At 53.1% G+C, this 24,763-nt stretch overlaps 1 protein-coding gene across 6 annotated transcripts in view; it reads left to right on the top strand.

The window, feature by feature from the left end:
- The first annotated feature begins 487 nt into the window (after nucleotides 1-487).
- The window catches only part of CBFA2T3 (CBFA2/RUNX1 partner transcriptional co-repressor 3), a 57,507-nt gene continuing 33,231 nt past the window's right edge, over nucleotides 488-24,763 (top strand). For all 6 annotated transcript variants that reach the window (XM_055000306.1, XM_055000304.1, XM_055000303.1 and 3 more), the window contains exon 1: nucleotides 488-1,025. The gene's annotated coding sequence lies outside the window, so the exon portion shown is untranslated. The remainder of the gene's footprint in view (nucleotides 1,026-24,763) is intronic.

Raw genomic sequence — 24,763 nt, 5'->3', positions numbered from 1 at the left:
CTCGCCTCCGCCGCCGGGCGCTGCATCCCGGGCAGGAGCGCGGCGCGCGGCGCACCCGGAGCCGGAGGAGCCGCGCTCGGAGGCGGGGAGGCGGCCGGGCTGCCGCCGCCTGGCCGGGAGCCGCGGAGGAGCAGCGCCGCCCGCGAAGGCAGCCCGCCTGCCATGCCCGCCGACGGCCCAGCCCCGCCGCCGCCGCCGCCGCCCGGCAGCAGCCGCCCGGAGCCGCAGCCCGGCGCCCGCGGCGGGCTGCCCAGGCACTGAGCGCGCCCAGGGGGAGCCGCCGAGCCGCGCGGCGCGGAGGAGGGACTTGGCAGCCGCGCCCGCCGCCCGCGCCCAGCCCAGCCCAGCCCAGCCGCGCCCGCCGCCCGCCCCACTCGCGGCGCAGCAGAGCGCCCGGCGCCCGAGGGGTCCCGCCCGGGAGGCTGGCTCGGCGGCGCTCGCGGGACGGCGCTGGGCAGAGCTGACGCGCGGAGGCGGCGGCGGCGGCGGCGGCGGCGGCGGCCTCGCCAGATGGCGCCCCGGAGGGCCGAGCGGCGGCGCGGGCGGGGGCCGCAGTAGCGCGCAGGCAGCGGAGGAGGACGCGCCGTCCAGCGAGCCTTCCCGGGACTCGGAGCCGCCGCCGCCGCTCGCTTCAGCCCCGCCGGCCAGGGGCCGCGGCCATGGCCAGTCCGGCGGCAGCGGGGCGTCTGCCCGGGCGGGCACGGGGCGGCGGCGGAGGCAGCCGCCGGTGAAGGGCGAGCGGGCGCCGGCAACGCCGCCAACCAAAGAGCCCCGCCGCAGCCCGGCCGCCCCGCCGCCGGCCCCGGCAGGAAGAAGGCAGCGCCGCACCGCACGGCAGGGCAGGGCAGGGCAGGCAGCGGGCTGCCCGAGGCGCGCCCGTCGCTCGCCCCCGGACTCTCGGCGCCCCGCGAGCCCCTTTGGATTAACTGGTTCCCGTCTGGGTTCCTCGGGACCGCCGGACGTCTGGCCACCCGCCGGGGCTACTCCTGGGACAATTACCTCACCCCGCCACCGACCTCAGGACTGTAAGTTCGCGGCTGCCTTTCTCGTCTTCGGCTGGGGGGGGGGGCGTTGGTCGCTGGCTCTGAAGCCTCGCTAGAAAGGTCCGGAATAGCCCCCCGCCCGCCCCACCCCGCCCGCCGGGGTCTTGTCTGCTTTCTGTCTTTTTGCGCTTTTGCCGAGGGCTGGGCGCCAGAGGCGCGGTCTGTTTCTTGCTGCCCCCGGGGACGGTCGCGGCTGGCCTGGTTCCCTTCAACTTTCCCCGAGGCTCCGGCGTGCTCCTCTGTTCCGAGCGCAACTGTCGGGGCTCTCCTGGATCTTGCCACCTCCAAACAAAGGCGGCGGAGTGTGTGTGTGTGTGTGTGGGGGGGCTTGGAACATGTGGCCAGATGTCTCCTTCTGGAGCGCCGTGCGCTCGGCTGGCGCGTCCTGGCTTGGGCGTTCGCAAGGGGTCTCTGCCGCTAGCTCCTAGGGGGTGGGGTGGGGGTACCAAGGGCGCTTCTCTCTCCCAGCGACCGGCACAGCAGCTTCGGGCGCAGAGGAGAGAGACCCCGAGAGCCGAGGCCAGGGAGGTGGGCGGGCGCAGAGGCGCTCCCAGGCTGGGCAGAAGGAGCCCGATTTGGCCGGGAAGGGGCGCGCCTTCTGCCTCCCCAAGTGGCCCTTGACCTTGGGATGCCAGGCTGGCTTCCCTACTCCTCTATTGCCGACCGATTCCCTCCTCCCCCCCGCTCCACCAGCCCTCCAAGCTGGCAGGGAACATTTCCTGCCCGCGCTCATCTTTGTGGCAATTGTGCGCCCCGAAAAAGGGCAGCGGCTGCGGGCGCGGCAGCCCAGTGCGGGCGAACAAATCAGTCCAAACGCGCCGCTGAAGGGAGACTCTCCGACAAGCCGTCGAGGCTCCCTGGAAACTCGAAGTTACCCAGGCCGTTAGAGGGCGAAGGGCCGCATCCCTTGAAGGAGGCGATGAACCCGGAGTGCCCTTCTGCCCCCAAACCGGGGCGGCCCCAGGCGGAGGTGCCGAGGTTCAGGCCGCCCCGTCCGGGGACTCCTTTGTTCGCTCCATTCTTGCCTTCTTTTGAGACATAGTTTTGATCTCGAACAGCCAAGCACAGCCCGTCAGGGACGAACCGTGTGTGTGTGTGTGGGGGGGGGGGGTTAGGAAAAATTAAAGGGTAGGAGATCGCCTATATCCCGAAGGAAATTAATGCCTCGGACCCGCCGGTTTTCCAGAGGCTGCTTGGATGACATTTAGTTGGGCGGTTTGGCAACTAACTCCTCGCCCTCTTCAGGCTGACAACATTGGGTGAGGAAGGGCGTCCAGCTCTGGAAGCAGACGAGGCTGGGAAGGTGTGGCTGTTGGAGGGAATGAAAGAGGCATTCTAATACTTCAGTTTTCCCCGTGGGAGTTACTCTCTGGGCTGTACCAAACACTGGCTCCAGTAATTCGGGGGCCCAATCCTGGGAGGGGGGGCTCTCTGCACAAGCCTCACCGGGAGGAAAAGGAGCTGCTTGCTGCACTTCATCACTGTGGGGCTTGCTTGGCATGGGACAGCTTCCAGCAGCAGTGCCCTACCTCCGGGCCTGGCCTGCTCCTACTAAGCTCCCGCCAGACCTGCAGCTGCCTTGGGCTTCATGTTTGTGAGGAAGCTGCAGCTTGGACTTGGGTGAGGAGAGGGTGCTCCAGGGAGGCGGCCTGGCAGGAGTGATGAAAACCCAGCCCCCGAATTTGATGTTCAGGGGAGCTTTTCAAACCAGTTCCAAGGAAGAGGTTAACTAATCAGACTCCAGTCTGGGCTGCAGCTGGTTTTGTGAGACTTTTGCATTATTAAATCTGTTCTCGGTTTTGGCCTTGGAGTGCAAAATTGGGTGAGAAGAAGGCAGTGTTTAAAAGAAAAACATTAAAAAAGAAGGCAGTGCCTCTGAGAATGTGCAGAATGTAATGTCTAGGCCTGGCTAGCTCCCAGGCCCGATGTAAGGTTAAGGAAAAGTCTTCCGTGTCATACAGGGTAATTCTTGATGCCTATAAATTTAGAAACCCGCACCCAATGTGTTGCTGAGGGGTCTGGGGAAAAGAGCACTATTATGTCATCCATCTATAGGCCAAGCCCCGGCACTGAAAACCGTAATTAGAACAACTGAGATCTTTGGCTTAAAGGGAAACCTGAATTGCAATCAGAGTTTTCTGTAATGTAATGGTATCTGATGAAGAGAGCTTTGCTGCTCGAAAGCTCATGCTCTGAAAATCTTGTTGGTCTCTAAGATGCCAAATCCTGCTGTACTGTAGCTGACCAATACAGTTGCATGCCTGAAATTCTTTTCTGTAATGTGTCAATCAGTCCTTTATAGACTGCAAGTTATGAATTGCTTCTTCCATGGTTACAGAGGAGTTAGCCGGGTTAGTCTGTAGTTGCAAAATAGTAAACAGTCCAGTAGCACCTTTAAGACTAACCAACTTTACTGTAGCATAAGCTTTTGAGAACCGCAGTTCTGATGATGCATCTGACGAAGAGAGCTGTGGTTCTTGAAAGCTTATGCTATAAGTAAGTTGGTTAGTCTTAAAGGTACTACTGGACTCTTTACTATTCTTCCATAGTCTGTGTCCTTAGCACACAATGACTACTCTGGAGTAGAGGGTTTATAATATTGCAATCCTATGTGGAATTATTCCTGTCTAAGCCCTTTTCAGTCTAAGCCTGTTGGTTTGGAATAAAATAGAGTAACTCTTCATAGAAATTGAACAAACAAACAAACAAATAAAATAGGCTTGCACTGAAAGTGATTTAACTACTTGGGTAAGAGCTGTTTGAGGGGAGAGATTAATAAATCTCTGATTTCAGGCACTTTCAGTGAAATCCTAAGCAGAGTTATCCCAGTGTAAGCCTATTGAAATCAATGCCCTCATTTTCTGGACAGGAGTGGATTTCCTTTCCTACCACCACCACCACCCCACACACACACACGCACATGCACACACACACACACTTGCACGCTAAACAAAATTCTGTATCTTGAAGGCTGTGGGAACTCCCCACCACTGGGAAGTTGCCTTGCCTAACAATGAAGCACAGAGGCCAGAGTTTCCATTTTTGAGCAGCACAGGTCTGTATGCCTTGCTAGGCAGCTGAAGTTCACAAGTCTCTTGGCACGTGCAGAGTCTCGCCGTTCTGGAGAGAATAATAGATTGGAAACGGCCATCCTAAAAGAGCGTTGCTAAGTGGAGATGACTGGTCCTGTTGCCTGAGAGAGGATAAAGGGCTTGTTGGAATGTAACCCCCCCTGAGAATATGAGGGTTTGAATTGCTCTGCATTGCCCCCCAAAATCATACCAAGGTGGGGGTGGCAAATATTAGCACAGCATTTTTGTGCGTGTGTAGCAAAAAGAGTTACTGAGGCTATTGCGTTTTTCGCTAAACTGACTACCAAGGTTGGGGAGGAAATACAGGAAGTCTTAAAAGTGGTTGGAAGAATTCCTGTAAAACCTACGCTTTCGTGTTTTGTTTTTAAGATTCTTTGATGGAAATGTACTGCTCGTTCTCATTTTTACACCTGGGAATAGCTACCTGTGGTTTTTGGCTTGTGCAGTTGTGCTTGTTAAAAATTGTGCGATGATGGCCAGGGAGCACGCTCAGATGCGTGGTCAGGAGCTGGGAACCCTGTGCAAAGGTTTTCTTTCCTGTGCCATTGAGGACATGCATGTCTGGAAGCAGTGGTTCTTGAGAAGCACCCCGCTAGACCCCACGTGCCTGCTGGGATTGTTGGGGAGCGGAGTCCAGGGTAGAGGTGGGCACGGTTTACTCTCAGGCCCCTTCCCCAAACTGAGTGTGTGGGAGGATGCACAGCAGGCACTGAGGGCGATGGAAAGAGAAGAAGGGAGCCAGTTGCTTCCCAGCAGGTATGAGTGGCAGGGTGGCCATTCAGTTCTAGGAGAAATGTGAACATTCTGGTCTGTCAAATGCCTAATTGCAAAATCTTCGTTAATTGTGTTTTCGAAACGGGCCAGGCAGCAGGTAGAGGCCCTGACATGGAAATCCATGGGTGGGAGAAAGTGTGTCACTCACTATAGCTGGGTCATGATCGATAGAGATAATTTTTATCCAACTGTCTATTGCAAGGATCTCAGAGCAGATGTGGTTCTCTCGTCTTGCATTTTGCCCTCCTCACAAATAGGAGACCACAATCCCATGGTGTAGGGGCAGAAAGAAAGGAGGGCAAGGTCACCCAATGAGTTCCATGGCTAAACAGAGGTTGGCCCTGGTTTGATGCGCTAAACACTCCCCGTACCAGCTCTCTAAGGCCACCCTGGCACATAAATCTCTGAAGCTCGCTGGAATCCACGCACTCTCCTCTCTCGCCCCAAAGAGCATCCAGGGCCCTACTTCCATGCTTTTGTGCTTTCCACCCTTATGATGATAAGGAATGCCACCGGGTGTGGTTTGCATATGAAAGCAGATGCTCCAGCATCCCAAGCGAGGAGAGAGGGAACTAGCAAAGATGCTGCTTGTATTGCATCCATCCAGGCTTTGGGGTGAGAGTTGTATGTTTTCTCAATGACATAATGGCTATTTATAACTCTGGCTCTCTGGTTTGCTGGGCTGGGAACTAAATGCAGTGCAGCTGCTGGGGGAAGGGTCTGGCCTGCTGGGTGTGTGCTTTGCAGACCCTTCCAGAGAAACATTCCCAGTGGGCTGGGGGAGAAGGTCAGGACTGGAGCCCTGGCGCTCTTTTTGGTTGGGCTCAGGGGACAATTAGTTTCTTCAGTTGGGTTTCATGCGGCCTGATGCTGGGGAGATCAGAGGCCCAGGGCAAGCTGGAGCCACTTCATGCTAACTCTGTCCTGGGGCATCTGGCTGCGGGGAGGCAGGTAAGAAGGGAGAGAGCAAAGCAGGGAAGCTGAGAGCGGAGCACTCCAGGGCGCCCGTGGAAGGAATGGCATAGAGCTAAACACAAGATGGGGCTCGCCAGGGTGAAGTTTCAGCCCTGTGCCACGATGAAGGAGTAAGACAGGGCTAAATCCTCGGTCGGGGGGCCTTCTTTCCTCTTGCAGCAAGACCAAAAGCAGTCTTGTGGCACTTCCAAGGCAAATGCATTTCCATCGGTTGTGCAGGGAGGGAGGGAGGGGTCCTGTGCATGTGCAAAGAGTTGTTGAGCAAAAATTCCCACCCCTTTGGGGCTAGACGGGGAGGTTTGAATTCCATGGCCCTGATAAGGCTCCTTTTGAGCAGAGGAGAAGTTCCCCGTCCTGCAAAACTTGCCAGGCGTGCGAGGGGAGGTCTTCGCTGTGACTGAGCCGCCTGTGGCTGCAATGGAAGTCTTCCTGGGATCTTTGCTTGCTTGTGCGCATCTGACCTTAGAACACGGATGCACAGGAAGTGGAAGGGCATCAAGGCATTCACACGCACACTCGCACAGGAAGCCCTGAGAAACCGGAGCTCACTGCAATAGGGAGTGCGGCTGGACTATAGCCAGCCATGTGGGGAGCTGAGGACACGAGCGCTGAACTCCTGGTCCCACGTCCCACCAGTTTGAACTCCTGGCCCAGCAGCTGCCTGGCCCTCCCCTTTCCCCAACAGCTGGCTCTCAAGGAAGGACTGTCTCAAGCCATTCCCAGGGCTTTTCTTTATGGAGACTGGGTGTGTGTGGAGCAGGGGGGTGTAAGGACAAAGTGCAGCTTCCAACCCTGGAGGCCAGCTAATTTTCAGAGAGGCGAGAAGGCTGTTCTGACACCCGAGAGCTTTAGACACAATGCATAAAGTGATGGACTGAAAGAAGAACTCTCGGCACTGAGTTCTTCATATCCATTATTGTGTTGTCATGGACACAATGGCCTTGTGAGGTAGGCCAGCATCATTCTGCCCGCCTCATGCATGGGGTGGGGCCATTGAGTGAAAATGGCTCAGCAAAGGCCAACTAGGAGTTTAGGCCAGAAGGCCCTCCCAGAGCCTCGTGCATGATTCTTGAATACCCCATTTGCTTCTTTGTAGTACATATTTAGGAGCTTCTTGGTCATGAGACGATCCCTGTTGTTATTACAATGAGGAAGATCTGGTTTGCCACAAACAGAACAAAGGTGGCGCAGGCCAGAGTTAGTCAACATAAGGCCATCAAAGGACTTCATGGAGTTTTGTAAGCAAAACACCAACAAGCCCCTTCCTGCCAGGAGCTGAGAGTCTTTATTTTGACCATGGAAAGGCAAGAAAGGTAACTGGCAGGGGGGGGGGGGGCGGGGAGAACAGAGTAACAAGTGAACTGGGTGACGAATGAATGAACTAGATGCATGCAAGTGAACCTAGTGCTTGTACAGATAATCCAGATCGCTCAAATAAATGAGCCAAGCTGTGTTGTATAGGGGAAGGAGAACATATTCTGCATCACTCTAAGCCACTTTCACACAGTCATTCCTTCCCAGCTACAGACATCGACTAGACCCCCTAAAAGCTTCCAGGTATGATAATGAGGAACGACAGTCTATCTTCAGTCAAGGTTGTTGTTTTTTTCACAATTTGGAAAGTGTCTGGCAAATATTTTCATGAAAAGAGATGGCTGTGCTTGGTGTGCAAAGTCCATGTTGCTAATTAGCATCGCTTTTGCAATGCCATTAAACTTGCAAGGATTTAGCAACCGAAGGATAAATCAGTGTTAATTTTAGCCTTATGTTGGCTTTTTGCCTGCCAAACTCAAAAAGCTTCCCAAACCAAAGATGGTGCAGGAGCATGATACCATCTTAACGTGTTTTGTCTTTTAAGGCAGGCCATAGAGCCAAAACAAAAAACCAAGACCACGCCAAACAATAGATAGTTCGGATATGTGACTAAAGTCTTGTCTGCAGTCTTCAAAAGGAGGAGTCGGGGGGGGGGAGCTGAACTGGGCTTAAGTTCTGAACAAAACAGGAGCATTCTTAGAGTCCGTCCACATCAGATGCCATGGCACGTGTTCATCAGGAGTAGGGAGATGCAATGTTAGCCGGGAAGCGTAGTTCAAAAAGACACAGCCGGTGGAGATCGCTCCTCAGACGATTTGTTAATTCCACCTTCGCCTCCCTGAAGGCTCTGTCAATTTCAGCTCTCCAGTTTAAAACTGGGTGGGATGGCAACCAGAAGGCAGCGAGGAATGGAGATGGGCTGGAGCTGCCTTCCAGAGCTAGGCTTGGAGCTGGAGAGGTTCTAATGGGCTGAAGTTTCCCTTCTGGCATTTCACAGCCCCTTCATAACCCTCCAGTGTATAACAAAGCCTTTACCCTGCCGCCAGCTCTGTCTTTTTAAACTACCCTTCCCTGCTAACATTGCCTCTTCCGACATGTGATCTTCCTGTGTCAGCTGCCTCAGGTAGAGAGACGCTTATAAGCAAACTGAAATAAATTATGAACACCGGAAAGGTTCCCGTGTGCGATTTCCCGTAATGCATTCCTAGGCTGGACATTTACTCAGAATCGGACCTGAAATGTAAGTGGCCGCTCCGTGATAAGAGAAAGGCACTTTGTGCAGTCGCAGAAGATTTGTCACATGCTATGGAGGCACGCCTTAATTCCGAGTAACGTTTAATATTTCGAGAATAAGTGAATATATCAAAAATTCTCTAGCGGGGCAGTCCCCCACCCTGCCCAAGCGGGGCAGGGTGGGGGACTGGGGAAAGGCCTTCCTTTGCCTGAGAACCAGCGGAGCTGGGGATGCTCTGCCCACCTCTGCCCTGGAGGGCAGACCCGGGAGGGGGACGCAGTTCTCTTAAAAAACAAAGCAGACCTCGCAAGCGTGAAGCCCGTCTGCCTTAGTAATGTGTACCAAACGCTGGTGGTTTAAAGAATTGTTTCCTTTTATGAAGGGTTGGTGTAAGGTCTGGTGATTGTTGCAGGGAATATTCGGGTGGGATTCAACTTCACAGCTGGCTAACAGACAATAACAATTGGCTACCAAGCCCACCCCACCCCAGCCTGTGGACCCCAGGAAGGGAGGCAGCACTCCTAAGGTGGGCAGGGTGCAACAAGGCATGCTGAGAGAAACCAGAGGGAGGCTGAAAGGAGGCAAGTTGGAGGGCGACGTTCTGTTGCATTGGGGAGAGGCTTCCCCCCTCCCAGCGACATACACACAGAACACGCACACACACACACCCCGCCAACCCCCCCCCCCCAGCCTCAGTTTGTCCCTAGAGTTTGCCCAGATTCTGCATCTCCTTTCCCGCCCTCCACTGCAGGCTTCCACCTGAGCTGCCCGCAAGACTCTGCGAGCCCCCGGCGTCCTCTCCACGTGCCAGGCAGCAAGACCAAGCCTGCGCGGCCCACTTCTTACTCCTCCTTTCCATAGTTTGTTGCTGTGTCAGGGAAACAAGAGAGTTGCTGCTAGCTCTTGATGTACAGCACAGGAACTGGATTGCCTGTGGCAGGAGAGAGGGGTGGAGTGGGCAGGCAGTGTGGACCTGACAGTGCTGAGCCCTCCATGGTGAGGGCTCCCTGTAGCTCCAGGGCTTTGCTGGAGTCCCAGGCTCAATAAGGGGCGGGGAAAGACCTTTCTTGGCCCCAGAGCCTGGGGGGCTCCATGGCCCGAGGGTCTCACTTGGTAAAAAGCAACCTTGAGACACCTGGTGTAGCACAGCGGCTGAGCCAGAAATCAGGATGTCCCAAATTCTCACCACAATCATAGACTTACTAGCACCATTTCTGGCTCTACAGATAACCAGGATGAAGAATAGTTTAAAACAACATTAATGTGAAGAGCAGCTAAAACGTCTTTTTTACGGCAGCCTCCAAGTCTAACTCACTCCGACCGCAAAGGCTCTTGGGGCAGGCCCAGGAAGGATCAGTTCCCTAAGGGGGTGTCTATTCATTGTAAACATGATCAGTGCAGCTCAGGGGTCTTGGAAGAGGCTCAGTCCCTGGGAGGAAGCAAGGCCCATGTTCGCTTCCCCTGCCCCATTTTCAGATAAAGCAGCTCAGGCAGCAACAGGTGTGGAGAAAGACCCTTCCTCCACCTGAACCCCTGGCGAGGACACCTTGCCAAGAGAAAGGGGTCAACAGTATGACTAGGGGCAGAGAGCACCTGTGGGCACAGAGCAGCTTCAGCACCTCTGTGGGGTACTGCTTGCAGTTCTCTGGCTGGGCACTTCTGGGGAGGGGTTTGATACTGAGAGATAGGCAGGGAATCCAGGCTCCGAATGAACAGGGGTGGGCCGTGGTGGTACAGCGCCCTGCACCTCCAAGGAGCTGGACCGCTGAAAGATGCTCTGGCACCACCAGGCCCCTGCTTCTAAACGGGCGGCACGTGGTTAGCACGCTGGCCTCTTGGCTCTCCTCTTTGGCCAGCCTGCCGAGGTCTGATCCCAGTGGTGAGAAAGCTGGCTGCCTTACCCAAGTGGTGGAAGGAAAGGCAGTCTGTGCATGCTCAGTGTCCATGCTGCAGGCTGAGCCCTGGCACTGAAGTGAGGACATGGTGCTGAGCTTTTGCTCAAACTTGAGTTCTCGATGGGGACTCTTAAGAAAGTCCCGGAGGAGAGAGCCAGGCAGTCCTTGGGGCAGGGAGATCTGGAGGTTCTTCTACAATCCTTCCTCTGTTTCTAGCATCCCAGCCAACTTCCCATTTTGGGTGTTTTTATGAATAGTTGTCATTTTCACCATTATTCCCTGGAGCCACAAGGCCCAGGTAATCCCTTCGCTTTGAATGCGAGTGGAGATTCAACGTGAAAAGCCGTCTCTTTGAGATACCCTTTTCTGAGCCAACCAGCCCGATGTTTTCCAAAGCCCTCGCTTCTAAGGGAACAAGCCAGTCACCCCATATTGCAGCCCCCGTTCTCCCATTAAGATTTTATAGCTTTTCCACAAAAGATAATAAATAGAGCAACAAACTCCCCGTAACGCTACCACCTACCTGCCCCGCACCCTCTTCCCCAACATAGCCTGTCCACAAGAGAACAAAGTAAGAGCTGCATACACTCAGGCAGCTAAGAGTAGAGATTGGGGACAGGGGTGAGTGAAAATGCCCCTTGCAGCTGCTGTCTTGACAAGCCAGCATGCTGGATGGCTCTGGCTCCCTGCAGTGACACTCCCAGGTCAGATGACTAGTCCATGTTTACTCCCAGTGGTGGAAGTGCAAGATGACATGAACAGGACTGGGTCTAGGTAGATAAGCTCCTAAGGAGCTCCTTTATCAAGTGATGCATGATTAGACTAGCTCCACTGTCGAGATCCCACCTGCTCCAACAGGAAGTGGCCCACCTGCCTTCTCTGCTCCCCATTTCCTAGTAACAGTTGACAAGAAGTGGAGCTGATGGTGTCTACTACATGTCTGAGTCAGGCCAAAGTCACGCAATGCCAGCCCTGACATGTCCACTGGAAAGATAAGGAGCCTTTGAGTCCAGTAGCAGCTTTAAGACGAACCAACTTTTTTGTAGCATAAGCTTTTGAGGGCCACAGCTCTCTTCATCAGATGCAGCTGACAAAGAGAGCTGTGGCTCTCTAAAGCTTATGCTACAATAAAGTTGGTTAGTCTTAAAGCTGCTACTGGACTCTTTACCATTTTGCTACTACAGACTGACATGGCTAACTCCTCTGGATCTATGACCTTCAAACTCGGGTTTGCCCATTTGTGGAATACAGCATGCTGGGTTTTAATTAGCAAATTAGTGCGCAGTAGAACATAAGAAGAACAAACTCCAGTGTTTAACTCAAGAAAAAATACTTTACTACATATTAGGATAAAGGGTACATTGGTGAGAAAATAAAGAATAGCTAACTAACTGGCTAACTAACTGATAGTCAGACTAGAACTCAAAACAATCCATACTAAGACTGCATAAAGGCTAAAGACTGAACTGAAACTGAACAAAGAGCAATAAACATTTAGTTGCTAGTTAACTGCCCCCCAATAAAATGGTTGCCCAATAGTAAGTCTCTTCATTAAGCATAAAGACTCCCCTTTCTATGATGGGAACCTTAACTCGACAGCTAAGTGGTCCTATGCAAACTAGTTGACTAACTAAATAAACAGATCAACCATTTAACACTTTCATGACTGAACATAGGACACTTGCTAAAATCCCAACACAATGGTTGCCAAGAAGGGAGGGGCGCAACAAGAAGAGAGTCCAAATGCTCAGCTCAGTTCAAGTTCTGCCGGGTTGTGGAAAAGGAGGCTTGGAAAGCAGTTTGAACTTCATGTTCTTGGAGATTCTCAGGTTCTCAAGGCCTGCACTGTGGGTGGCTGATCTGGAACAAACATTTCTGCACCCGTCTTTCTTTTGTGAAGCACTCCTCTCACGAAGCAGATTTGAGTCTTGCAGTTTGCTTGCCCAGAAAACTGTGACAAAACTCCCACTTGCCGGTTTATTTGTTTAGCGTATGTATAGCCTGCCTTTCCCACAGACTCAGGGCAGATTGCAGAAAGGGAATGTAATCATACGGTGCAATGATCAATGACGGAGGACTACAAAATTGAATGGCAGTGTAAACTGTAAACTTCCCAGGCGGCTGGCATGGTGCAAGAAGAGCCAAATGAGGGTTTCCTAAGATACGAGGCAACGCATCCCCATAGGAAAGGGCCTTTTGGTGGCCTCAGTGTCTCTTACCAGTCTTGTGAAACCTCGGGGCAGAGTACAGGGGGTTGGGTTGAGGACATGTCATTGGGCCCAGCCCTTGCCCTCCTGGGCACGCTGCTTGTGTGGGCATTTTCTGCCATCTAGTAGTTATGATCCCGATAAAGCTTCTGGTATTTGGCTGCTCTCCGAGATCCCCCCCCCCCGGTTGGCACACATTTTGCATCTTCTATGCCTGAAGGTAGACGTCGGGTGCCTGAAATCTCACATGCACGTTCTCTGCTATAGGGGACTCTGTTATTTCATGGGCTTCTAAAGTTACACACAAAAGGTGCACCCACCATTGCTTTTGAAGCACAGCTGAAAAGCACAAAAGAGCTGCGTGCAAAAAAAAAACGTAGCTTGAGAAAAAAGAGACCCCTTTTGCTGATGCTGTTTGAGATGTTCCAGCTATGTGCGCTCTCTCTCTCTCTCTCTCTCAATCTCTCTCCCCCTCCCTCTCTCTCACCCCCACCTCCCCCAGTACTGACTCCAAATGCTCCATCTGCTTGCTTGGAACATTTCCCACAACTGGGATGCATGCAAGAAAAGAAGGATTAGGGGAATCTAGTTCCATGGAGCCAACAGCGAGAGGGGTCACTCTGCTGCCGCCGCACCAGCTCTGCATGCCTGTTAGGGCTCACTCGAAGGGGCATGCCAAATCCCTCTCCCCTGGTTCTCCCCACAGGCACACCCTGCCTAGGAGGGAGGCCTTCTGGCTGTGAATTTTTACAAAAACCTTCTTCAGTCTGTTGCTTCCAGGTGATGCAGGGCAATGCGAACAAGGGGGCTGTTGATCCTTGAAGAGCAGGGGGGCTCCCCCACTTGGTCCCCCATGCAAAAATATCTAGTGCTTTTTGTGGGGCATTTTTTGTGGGGCCCATTGAGCAAGAAGGGTTTTTACAGAGCAAAGCTGGGTCAAAGTATTTCAAATCATCAATGCAAACAAAGGGATATGGGTACTTCTGTGATTTCTTTTTCTTAGACTAAAAAATCCCCAAATCCATAAATGCAGGAAATGCAGTTCAAAGTGGAAGACTAGTGTGGGAGAAGGACTTTTAATCAGTTCCCCACATGCTGTTTTCCACTGAAAATTCCCACACTTGCACACAACCCCCTCCCTTTAATCCTGCGCGGGAAATGATACGGAGAAGTGGTTGGCCTGATGGACTGGTTGGCTGCTGTGTGGAGCAGGATGCTGGACCAAACAGACCACTGGCCTTAGGCAACAGGGGCTCTGCTGATGTTTGGGCGTCCTTACATTCAGTCATCTCTGGGCAGGGAGCTCTCAAACCTCTCCGCAAGATTTCGATTCACACTCTTTTTCATTTAGTTTTCTGTGCTACCCACTCCCTGCAGGGCCAAAGTAGTAACAACATTTTTTAAAAATTCACAACACAGAAGTTTTTAAAACAAACTCTTGGAAAGGAACACTGCTGATGATACCCGAGCAGTGATGTTTACCTGGGTGGAAACAGCTTGCAATGTTTCCAGCAAGAAACTCCCTCTTGGGAAGTTGCAAAGGTAGAACTGCAAAATTAGAGCGTGGCTACCACAAACGTCTCCCCACAAGTTTCTCTTGCTGCTTGGAAGGTAGCAGGCTGTGCACGCCGATCACAGGTTTCCTGACAGAATACGGGGAAGGGGAACGTTCCACACATTCTAGTGTCGCTCCCCACTGCCCATCAAAGACTAGCGCACCACATTATAATAGCTGGGTGGATGAGCTTTCCCACATACGTTTTGGGCTTTTTTCAAGTGCTGTGTTGGGAGCAGTGAAAACTGGGGAAACCTGATCAGCCGGCAATGAAGGGGTGACAAAGAGGAAGTGCGCATGGTGCGCCAGATGTTTCTGGGACTTAAAAAGAGCATCTGGGTGCAGGACACACTCTTGACACTTGCACTTGAGAAGTCCCAGTGGTGCGACATTGGAGCGAGGCCGTGGCCATATTGCAGCGTAATTCCCAGGTAATCCACAAAGCCAAACGGTGAACTTAAACCCTGTAACTGGCTGGGCCCCCCGTTTCTCACAGTGCTCGTTGCTGGAGGCGGTAGAAGGGAAGTCCTGGATATTTTCAAAGGTGGGGAGGGGGAGAGAGGGGGCTCCTGAGGTTCCCTTATCCCCAGTTTCTCCACTGAGTTCTCTCACTAAGAGCGGAGAAAGGAGCGGCAATCTGCCGGATGGCTACAAGCCATCACCACCTTAATCCTTCGTTAGCTGGGCATATTTCAGATCTGTGCCAACAGCGAATTGGTGTGCGTATGGTGGGGGGTGGGGGCTCTCTCGCTTTCACAACGCTTTCCCTTATTCCCCCGCCATCCTTGCTTCTGCCTGTGTGTAATTAACAGAGTAATTAAAAACAGGATGAGTTAATTGGTATTCATTTATGTGGCAGATGTTTTTAATTGAGATACGAAACAATTTACCTGTTTATATAAACAATAGTGAACGAAGGCTTGTAAAACAGACTTTTTTTCTTCCAAGCGGTGCAGGATCTGGGCAGGCGCCTTGCTTCTTCTCATCCAACCGGAGGCAGGGTTGATTGACAGGATGCAGAAGGGGGTAGGGGATTCCTGCCAGGGCTTTGGGGGATTGCGCCAAAGAACGTGGAGCCTCTTCAGATGTTCCAGAGCATGCTGGTGTCTTCTGTGTCCCTGCAAGCAATTCTGAGGACAGGCTTCGGTTGCATAGCACTGCCGAGCTTCCCTTTTCACACCACTTCGCAAAGCCTTTCTGGAGCCATCAGGCCAACTGTAGGGGTCCTGCTTCCCAAATGGTGTGGGCTTTTTTCAAGTCTTGTAGGGTTGCCTTCTCCTGCAACTGCTTCTGAGAAGTGGTTTTTGCACCAAAAGGAACCCCCTTCTTAAGACAACAGTCATGGAACCTGAACACTTTTCATACCACAGCTAGATTTGTGGGGGTTTTAAAAAACGTGACCCCCAACAGTGATAAACATTTTTGTGTGTCGGCAGCGCATGCTTTGCAGAGTGCCCATGGTGGGGGATGCGCACAGGCAGGCCTGTGCCAGAATCAAAGGGCTGAAATCTGGAAAAGGGGCAGAAGAAATGTTGCCATGTTTGGGACATTTACATCACTTCCAAGGCAACGTCACAGCACCACCTTTCTTACAGCAAATTGTTTAGTGCGCTTTTGAACTTACAATGATTGGGGCATGTGTGTCTGTGAAAGGCAACGTGGTTGCATTACCACACTTCTGCTGTGTAAACTTGAGCAGTAGAGCTTGAGGATCTCACGTGCACCAGGGAGCAAATTACAGCATTGTATTAATGTGGGGAGTTCTATGTAAGTGCAAAACCAGAATGTGGATTTTTTTTTTAAGGTTCTATCAGGCAAAGCGAGAGGAAGGATTATTTGCTAGCCGTAAGATGTTCTGGAGGGGAACCGCCTGTAGGCATGGGAGCTGGAAGGCAGAGACCAAAGGGCCAGGTGGCCATCGGACTGTCTCGTGTTGATTTGAAAAGATCCACCTCAGCCTTCTGCTTTCTGGGTTGCTCCAGGTCTGTTCATCAGGAGGTTGCCAGTCCTTGCCAAGTGTGCAGTGGGACATGGAGTCAGGAGACCTCTTTAAAGGCTTGGATGCTTCCCAGGATCCTGAACTGGCAGCATCCCTCATTCGATGCGCTCCTCTCTCCAACTTTATTCCTCCTGCCGCAGGGCTTGTCTCTTGCACACCTTTCTTGTCACAGGCAGGTTCTTGGCTCCTGCTGGAAAGGGGTGCCACACGCATCACTTTCCTGGAGTCATGGCCCACAGCAGATAAGACATGTGATAGTGAAACATTTGGCAAATGCAGGAAAGAGGCTTTGGCAGGCTGCCGGCAGAGACCAGATGGCTGGAAGCCCAGCTGCGGGGAGAGCCGGCTGGTCTCAGGTGTGCTGGGTCCTTGAACAGTCCCAGGAAGACTTGGCATCGCACGCTAATGAATATCGAAGAGGGGGCAAGGAGAGGCATGTCTCTCCTCCTTAACACAGCGATTTTCCATCTCAGCAGGTACTGAATCACTCCTGTCAAGCCAAGTGCCAACATCAGGGTGTTGAGCATCTCCTAATAGCTCTGGAGGCTTAGAATTCCCCGTGGAAGGAAAGAAAGAAAGAAGGAAGGAAGGAAGAGAAGGGAACGGTGTGCGCTGTCCCTTTTCTTTCTCATGTCTTAGCAGCATGCACGTTTATCACACCCTGCACAAAGCTCAAGAGGAAGACTTTTGCTTCCCTGCTTGCAAAATCCTACCTGTCGGTTGAAATCCTCCTCCGGCCGGCCGTGAGCTCCGCAGGCGGCCTTGGGTCAGCCACTCCTCTCAGCCCAGCTCCCCAGCTATATTGTGGGATAATGATAACACTGGCTTGTTAACTTCTCTGCGTGGGGCACTCCTCTGTCTAGAAGAGTGGGATATAAGCGCAGGGATTACTGTTATTTTGCTGGGATGGGAAGGGATTGAGACGAGAGGTCCAGTGGGTGCTTTCAGGTGCTGCATTTATTCGGAGGGCATCAGTGCCAGAAAGACCTATAAGAAGTGTGCAGCAGCCATTTTTAGTTCAGGGTCGATGATCTACTGTTTTTATTACACAATTAGCAGTTTGGAAAATATAGAACTCTGGAAATACAGAATTTCCGCAACAATTCCAAGTCAAAGGCAGAGAAGGGAATAGGGTGAAAACCCTTCTTGGTACAGCGTGGAGGACCTATAGCCCACAGTGTTGGTCTGTCACCGTCTTCCTCTGGGCAGGAGGCTGCTTGGTGGTGTTTGGTCAAATCTTTCCATCCGTGCATCCATCCGGCATTCGCAGGGCACCTCTGAAAATATTGGCCAAGGATGGAAAGGCCACCTGCTCTGTGGCAGGTAGACCTGTGCTCTTGTTATCACAGCACTGTAGGCGCCTTGTCTCTCTCTGCATGTTCTTGGGCTGCCAGCGTCACGGCGTGGCTGGGTGTTCCCCTGGAATTACAGCCGATCTCCAGACTGCATTTCCGGGAGATTTGGAGGTGGGGTCTGAGGAGGGTGCGGTTTGGGGAGGAAGGAACCTCAACTGGGTCTACTCTCCAAAGCTGCCACTTTCTCCAGGTCCGGTTGCCAACCTCCAAGTGGGTCCTGGCGATCTCTCAGAATCATAATTTATTGATTGGTTTGATTTATACCCCGCCCTCCCCATGTATGGGCTCAGGGCAGCTCACAGCATCCATAAAATACAATAAATTAATCATAAAACTATAAAATCAGTAGCAATCTTAAACAGTCATTAAAATAGTCCAGGTGCCCTATACATAGACTACTTAGATAAACCATCGGGAGTCCGCATATAGGCCATAACACATGGGCATAACACATGGCCGAGGGCAGTCCCAGAAAAGTTGGTGGTCTTAGGTGGAGGGAGGGGGAGACACCCACTGGTCCTCAGCCATAGGCCCAGCAGAACATCTCCGTTTTACAGGCCCTGTGGAACTGCAACAGGTTCCACAGGGCCCGGATCTCCAGCGAGAGAGCGTTCTACCAGGCTGGGGCCAGGGCAGAAAAGGCCCTGGCCCTGGTCAAGGCCCGAGAGATGTCCTTCGGGACGGGGACCACCAGGAGTTGCTTGTCTGCAGATTGCAACGCCCCGCAAGGGACGTAATGGGAGAGGCAGTCCCACAAGTATGCTGATCTCCAGGTAACAGAGATCAGCTACTCTGGAGAAAACAGCTGCTTTGGAGGGTGGAGTGTATGTCCTTATACTTCCCCGAAGTCCCTCTCATCCCTAAACCCCACCTTCCCAGGGTCCATCCTCAAATCTCCAAGAATTTCCCAATCAGGAGCCGGCAACCCAGTCTCCAGGAGAACTGGTCTCTGTAGTCTAGATAGCAGTTATAATTCTGGGATATCGCCAGTCCTCACCTGGAGGTTGGCAACCCTAGCCTGTATCTGTGTCTGAGGCTCTTCCCCAAAGTCCTCTGCTACATCTTCCTAACTGTGGTTGGCTTTATAGTTGGGAGGAGGAGGAAGGTGGAGGAGGAAGGCCCAACTCCTTGAGTCACATATGCCACTCCTGGCTGTAACCCTGAGGGGACGGGGGGGGGGGGTGCTGGAAGCGCCCACCTTCCTTGCCATCCTTCTTCTTTGGGGACAAGGGTGGGCATGGCTGATGCACCCCAGTTGTCAAAGATGCATCAAAAGAAGAGCAACGTAGCCTGATGGGCGGCAGGCAGGTCAGCTACCAAACCTCTGCGCCTGCGGGAGGTGGATGGAAAGCATCTGGGCAAGCCCCCTGGAGGTCAAATGCCCCAAACTGGGTTTTGCCCTGCTGGTGTGTGGGGCAGCAAATGGGTTCTCCATGGGAGGGGTCAAAGGAGGCGGGCTGCACGCCTTTGCCCACCCCCCCTCCAGCGCGTGGGTCTTTCCCACATGCTCAGGGCCTGCAGTTCATCCTCGGTTTGCCGCTGGCGCTGAGCTCCTTGCCTAACATGATCCAGATGGAGCAGCTCTGTCCCTGGTGAGCTGATGGCGCAGTTGTGCTCGGCCCTACTGGCACCGGCAGCTGAAGAGCAGGAATGTGCAGCCTTGATTTGGAAGGAGGCAGATCAGCTCCGCCGCCGGCATCTGGATTTCATTTGGAGAGCATGAAAGGGTGCTGGGATTTCATGCAGCCGCCTGCTTAACCCTTGCTCGCCCTCCCCTCCCAGTGAGAGGTGTGTGAAAGAGGGGGCTTGGGGAGGAAAAAGCTGCACCTTTCTTTCCTGCCTATGCGGCTATTACCCCGGCTATCTGGCCCCACTGCCGGGCTGACCCATGGCAATAGGTTTGCTGCCTCAGCTACTGCACTAAGAGAGCCCCACCCTCAACCCCTACCAATGCCACAGAGCAGCCTGGGATGCCATTCTCAGATTGTGCCTGGCTGCTACGACGGCACCCTTGAGAACAGCCCTACCAGCCGTCGAGCGGCTAGGGCATATGGCCGGTCTGACTGGCCCAGGTACCAGCCAGCCCTCTGCCCATTATTGCACATTCTTGCAGGGTTTTTAAAAAACTATTTTAACAAACAATGATGTGGGAGAGGGCAGAATGAGGGATTCCGCTTTGCTGAAGTTAGCATGATGAAGTGGTAAAGATCTGAGCAGAGTGATTAGCATGCAGGCGGGGGGGGGGATACCTCTTTGGAATGCTTTCTGGCAAGTAGAAAACTAGTGCCTCAGGGAGGAAACCAGGCTACAAACCTGTGCCCTCAATTTTTACTTGCAGAGAGGTTTTTTTAGGTAGCAGAACACTCAAAAATAGCATCGCAACTTTTAGTGAAGGGGCCCTCTCCACTCTACCTCTTCAGTTTTTTGGTCGTGTCAATCATGGCAAAACAGTATTTTAATTGCATCACCGATTCATGTGTCCAAGTCTTTTGAAATATTTGCTTCATGCTCAGCTGAGGCCCAGGAAGGTTCCTGACAGCATGAACGTGGTCAGCTAGTGAAAGACTTTCTCCTGGTAAAACGACTGTGTGGTTGCATCACTGAGAGCACAGTTACTGGCAGATCCACAACACCCAGTTTGGCCTTAAGAAGCGGATGGCTTAGGTTGTGAAGAAAGGCGCGCATCTGTCAGGGGTGACCCACATGGCAGGTCCTGCCACCTCCCTCTGCCAGAATGTGGAGGTGCTTTGCCCTTCAGGAGACCCATTGCCCCAGGTGGCCATCCGGCCTCCCTTCTGACCAAGGCTGGAGCCAGAAAGCAGCCCAGATGCCTGCTGCAGAGCAAGTCAAGGGCTTGCTCTCCCAGTGGGACTGGGAAGGACGAGGCCAAGAGCTCCAAAGAGCAGCATTTGGCTGGAGCTCCCCCTGGGAGGTGCTGGGTGCAGATGGGCAGGCCTCCAGGCCCAGCAAAGGAGCAAAAGATCAAACCTTTCATTTTTAGACTCTGGCTTCACAGTCTGTGCTGTGCAGCCCCTAATGGAAACCAGATGGCGGGAAGCAGACACGGCTCTCAGCAGTTGGGACAAATAATTTCCCTCCCTCCCCCCAACACCCTTTCCCACCCCAAGAAAATGCATTCATTCCCGCTGCCTTTTGAGTCGTCATAGCAAAGAATCGCTGCTGCTTTTCTAACTCCCGCCTGAACAAAGGAGGCGTAAGCAACCCTATTCCCACACTCGGGCTCCATGATGTCAACACCCCCCTCCCCCTCCCCAAGGCCCAGCCATGACTGCTGGCCTCCCATGGGCTGTGCAGAGACTGGTGGGGATGTCTGGGGCCAGGACGGGACATTGGGGGAGCTGGCCCTCCGCACCCACTATGGCCAGTCTTCTGCGATGAACATCAATGCAGAATGCGGCTCTTTCTCCAGTGGCAAATCTTCCACATGGCCCATGACACGCTGCTAACACATGGTTTCCTGTCATCAGGCATGATGCGTGCATAGGGTTGCCAGCTCCATGTTGGGAGATTCCTGGAGATTTGGGGGCAGGGCCTTGGGAAGGGCAAGGTTTGAGAAGGGGAGGAACCTCAGCTGGGTATAATACCACAGAGTCCATCCGCCAAAGTGGCCATGTTCTCCAGGGGAGCGGATCTCTCTCATCTGGAGATCAGTTGTAATTCCAGGAGATCTCCAGGTCTCAGCTGGAGGTTGGCAATGCAGGCATCAAACCTGTGCAAGCATAGAAAAGTCACATCATTTCATACCAGGCACAGACCGCAACATCCAGAGAGAGTGTCACAAACTTCTAGCCCTAAGGCAGGCTTTAAGGTGCGTGGCCAATGCCGCTTCCAAAACAAGGAGAGAGATTTCGAACGACAAGGAAGGCCTCAACCTGCTGTGTGTTTGTGTGCTGGCTGTGTGGCCCTTCCGAGACATGCATGTTGCCTCCTTTTTCCTGCTGATATATTTCAGGATTGCACACAAACAGGGCTCTTGATATGATGTAAAGAATCTCTCTGAGCCTGTGCAAATGCTAAATTGTTGGGGCTGGCTGGCCTGGAGCAACAGAAAGGCCATGCCACCAAGAGAAAGTGAACGGAGGAAGGCACGTAGAAAATGCAGAAATACAGGGCTGGAGGGGACTCCAAGGGTCATCTAGACCAACCCTGTGCACAATGCAAGAAATTCACAGCTACCTCCCCCAATCTCCTTCCCCAGTAGCCCCTGTTCTATGCCTAGAGGAAGGCAAAAAAACCCTTCAGGCCTGGAAAAAAATCCTTCCTGGCCTCAACGTGGCGATTGGCATACTCTGGGCATCCAAAAAAGGCCAGGAGCGCCAAGTGCCAGCTCATCCCTTCATGCCCTCCCTCTCCCGATCTGTGTATGTCCCTGAGTCACAGAATCATCATAGCTGTCAGAGGGCCATCCTGCCTCTTCTTAAATACCTCCAAGGAAGGAGAGCCCACCACCTCCCGAGGAACCACTCTGTCAGGAAGTTCTCCCGAATGTTTAGTTGAAAATTCTGGTCTTGTTCAGACCCCCTGGAACAACAGAAAACAACTCCACTCCCCCCTCTATGGGCCAGCCCTTCAAATACCTAAGGAGTGCCGGCATGTCAGTCGCATTTCCACCATCTGTCATGGCACTGAAGGGACCCTCCGGTGCCATTTTGACGAGTGCTTGCAAGCACTTGCGTCCTGGGAGAGGCCTCATATAGACACCCATTGGCCACACCCTGCATGCAGTCAGGGGAGGGGGAGGTTCTCCTGTCCCTCTCGCTTAGCAGTCTTCTCTTCCAACTCACGCCCGGTTCTGTAAACTCACCGGGGCCCGAGAAGTCGCTGCCTCTAGGCCTCCGCTCCCGAGCGATGCCCTGGTCCCTACTACCCAGCAGCCGTGATGCAGGGCAGTCCCCTCTTGGCAGCCCCCCAGGTGCGCAGGCGCTTGCAGGCACTCCAGATCTGCTGCCTCCCCGCAATCCTGCAAGGATGACAGTTCTCGGGACATGCCAGGGCTTCTGCTGGTTCCCATCTGCTGTGTGAAGCCCTCAGCTGCTGCTTGGCCCTGCGCTGTCATTCAGGACTGTATTTATAAATAAAGCAGGAAGTACCGGGGGGGGGGGACAGGTCCTCGTCCCACACTATGCCAGGCTCTGTTCTCAGGCACTGATGGTTGCAGGAATGCTGTCATCAGCCCAAGCGATGCGTAGCATTTCACATGATGCTTCTCACCCCTCAACACTTCCAAAAACAGCTCAGGATAGGGGAAGCGGCTCCAAAAATTTATTGGAGACAATCAGTCTTGAAAGCACCAGGATCTGAGCCCCAGAAGGGCTTCTGGGATCTGAGGCTTGCCAATACACTGGCAGGCACTCAAGAACATCGGTGGTGACTGCACTTTGCTCTGACGCATGTGAGGATGCACGGAGCGCAGGTCCATTGCAGAGTCACCTGAGCAACCCACAAAGGGTTTTGAGGCAGACGAGGACATGTGGCAAATGCGAGTCTCTGCAGCTCTCCAGTAAATTAGAAACGAAACAGTGGGTCTCTTGCTCTCCGTGCAGCGCTGCAGGGGGCACCTCTTCTAGGTCGGGGGAGGCCCTTCCCCACCAAAAAACCAGTTTGTTGCACTGTGGGGAGACTCCAGTGGAAAGAGGACAGTTGCTGAGTGCAAAGCCCATGAGACCCTTTTGCCGAAGAGCCATTGGCTGCGAAGGGCATTCAGCCTGGAGTTTCCCAAGCCGCCTCGGGCGTCCATCTACCACCCGTGGTGACTGCAGAAATCAAAGCACATCAAGAAGGAAACTGAGGCTGGAATGCTTGCTCAGTTTCACCACATCCCCATCAGACTGCCCCAGAACCAGCACAGACTTCCCTCCTGGCCCCTGGGTCCCTTCGTCGCTTCTGCTTGACCCCAGACTTTCCTGTATGAATGCAGCCCGTTCTTGTCTCCCAGCTCTGCACCCTTGGGCATGTCTGATTCATTCGTGTCCGGTGCATTTTCTCACTGGTGTCAACAGTCTTGGTGGTCACTGTGGGAGCATCTCCAGAATCCTGCAGAAGCTAGAGACACGTCAGGCCACTTTCTGTTGGGACCTGAGCAGCGGACATGGGGAATGCCTGCGGGTTGGTGCCTGTGGGCGAGCTGGCTTAGGACTTATCTCAGTGCCAAATCTTGCATTTCCAGTCCAGAAGGAAGGGGACCTTAAATGACAGACAAGGGGGAGCTTCCCTGACATGTCACCTTGTTCAGCAGACAGATACCAGCACCACATAGCTTTGCCCTTCCAGTCCAGCTTACTCTCTCTAAACAAGATTCCGGCTGCTCGTCCCTCCGGTACCTTCAGAGTTAGGGACAGAAACAAAATGAATGTGGCTCTCCCAGCTGTTTGGGGATTTATTTGAAGTAGCTGCAGGGAGCTGGAATTTTTTATCAGGGGCAGTGGGGTTTTTATCCCATCTTCTCAGACTGTTTCTCCAGATGAAATGGTCCCCCTGAAGCTGCTGTTAAGTCTTCAGTGGGAAAAATACCTGTGCAGCCCGAGGGGTAGGTCGACCCTCCTTCTGAATCAAATATTTGAAAGCACGGCCAGAGGTGGGGCTGGGAGGATGCTGAAATCTGAAGCCCCTCTTTCCAATGAAGTTGGTGCGGCATTTAGAATTCTGAGAGCTGGTCTGTCCTTGAATTCTAGTGTTGAGAGGCCACAGTGGGAGCGTCTTTGAAGAAGCTTCCATTAGGGAGCAAAAGAGCAAATGACAAAGGCGCCGTTCACATCAGCCCTTGCAACCCAGGAGAAGGACAAAGGCCGTCCTTAAGAGCCAATTGCCACACCTGTGGCTTTGACTGTGGCTTACTGGAATGCGCAAGCCCAACTCTGAGCGTGCACTCTGGAAGCAAACCTGTACCCATCTAGAGCAGAAGCGGGACGGCAGGAGTAAGAATACAGACGACCCAGTGGGTCTGTTGCCACCACATGATATTCTTGCCCGTCTCCTGTTCATTCCAACAGAATCTGCAGAGAGCATTTCTCTAAAACCCTGGGGTGTTCAAAGCATCATAAACACAGACTCTGCGGACAAGAATTTGTTGGTGTTGTTATTCAGTCCAAAGAAGAGGTGAAAGTCGTATATGATACAAAGGACCTTTGACACGTACTTCTTCAAACGTAAATCTTGGGGCAGGGTGCTTTCAAGATGGTACCTGTGCATATCTGAACGCATGAAGCATGGGCGTGATGAAGCACGTATCTGAGCACATGCATATCCTGCAGGGAACGAAGTGGCACTGGGGGAGGGTCCCTGTTGAGCTTACAGCTGAAG

Source organism: Eublepharis macularius, chromosome 16 (assembly GCF_028583425.1).
Source record: "Eublepharis macularius isolate TG4126 chromosome 16, MPM_Emac_v1.0, whole genome shotgun sequence".
Lineage (NCBI taxonomy): Eukaryota > Metazoa > Chordata > Lepidosauria > Squamata > Eublepharidae > Eublepharis > Eublepharis macularius.
This window is presented reverse-complemented; position numbering and strand designations above follow the sequence as displayed.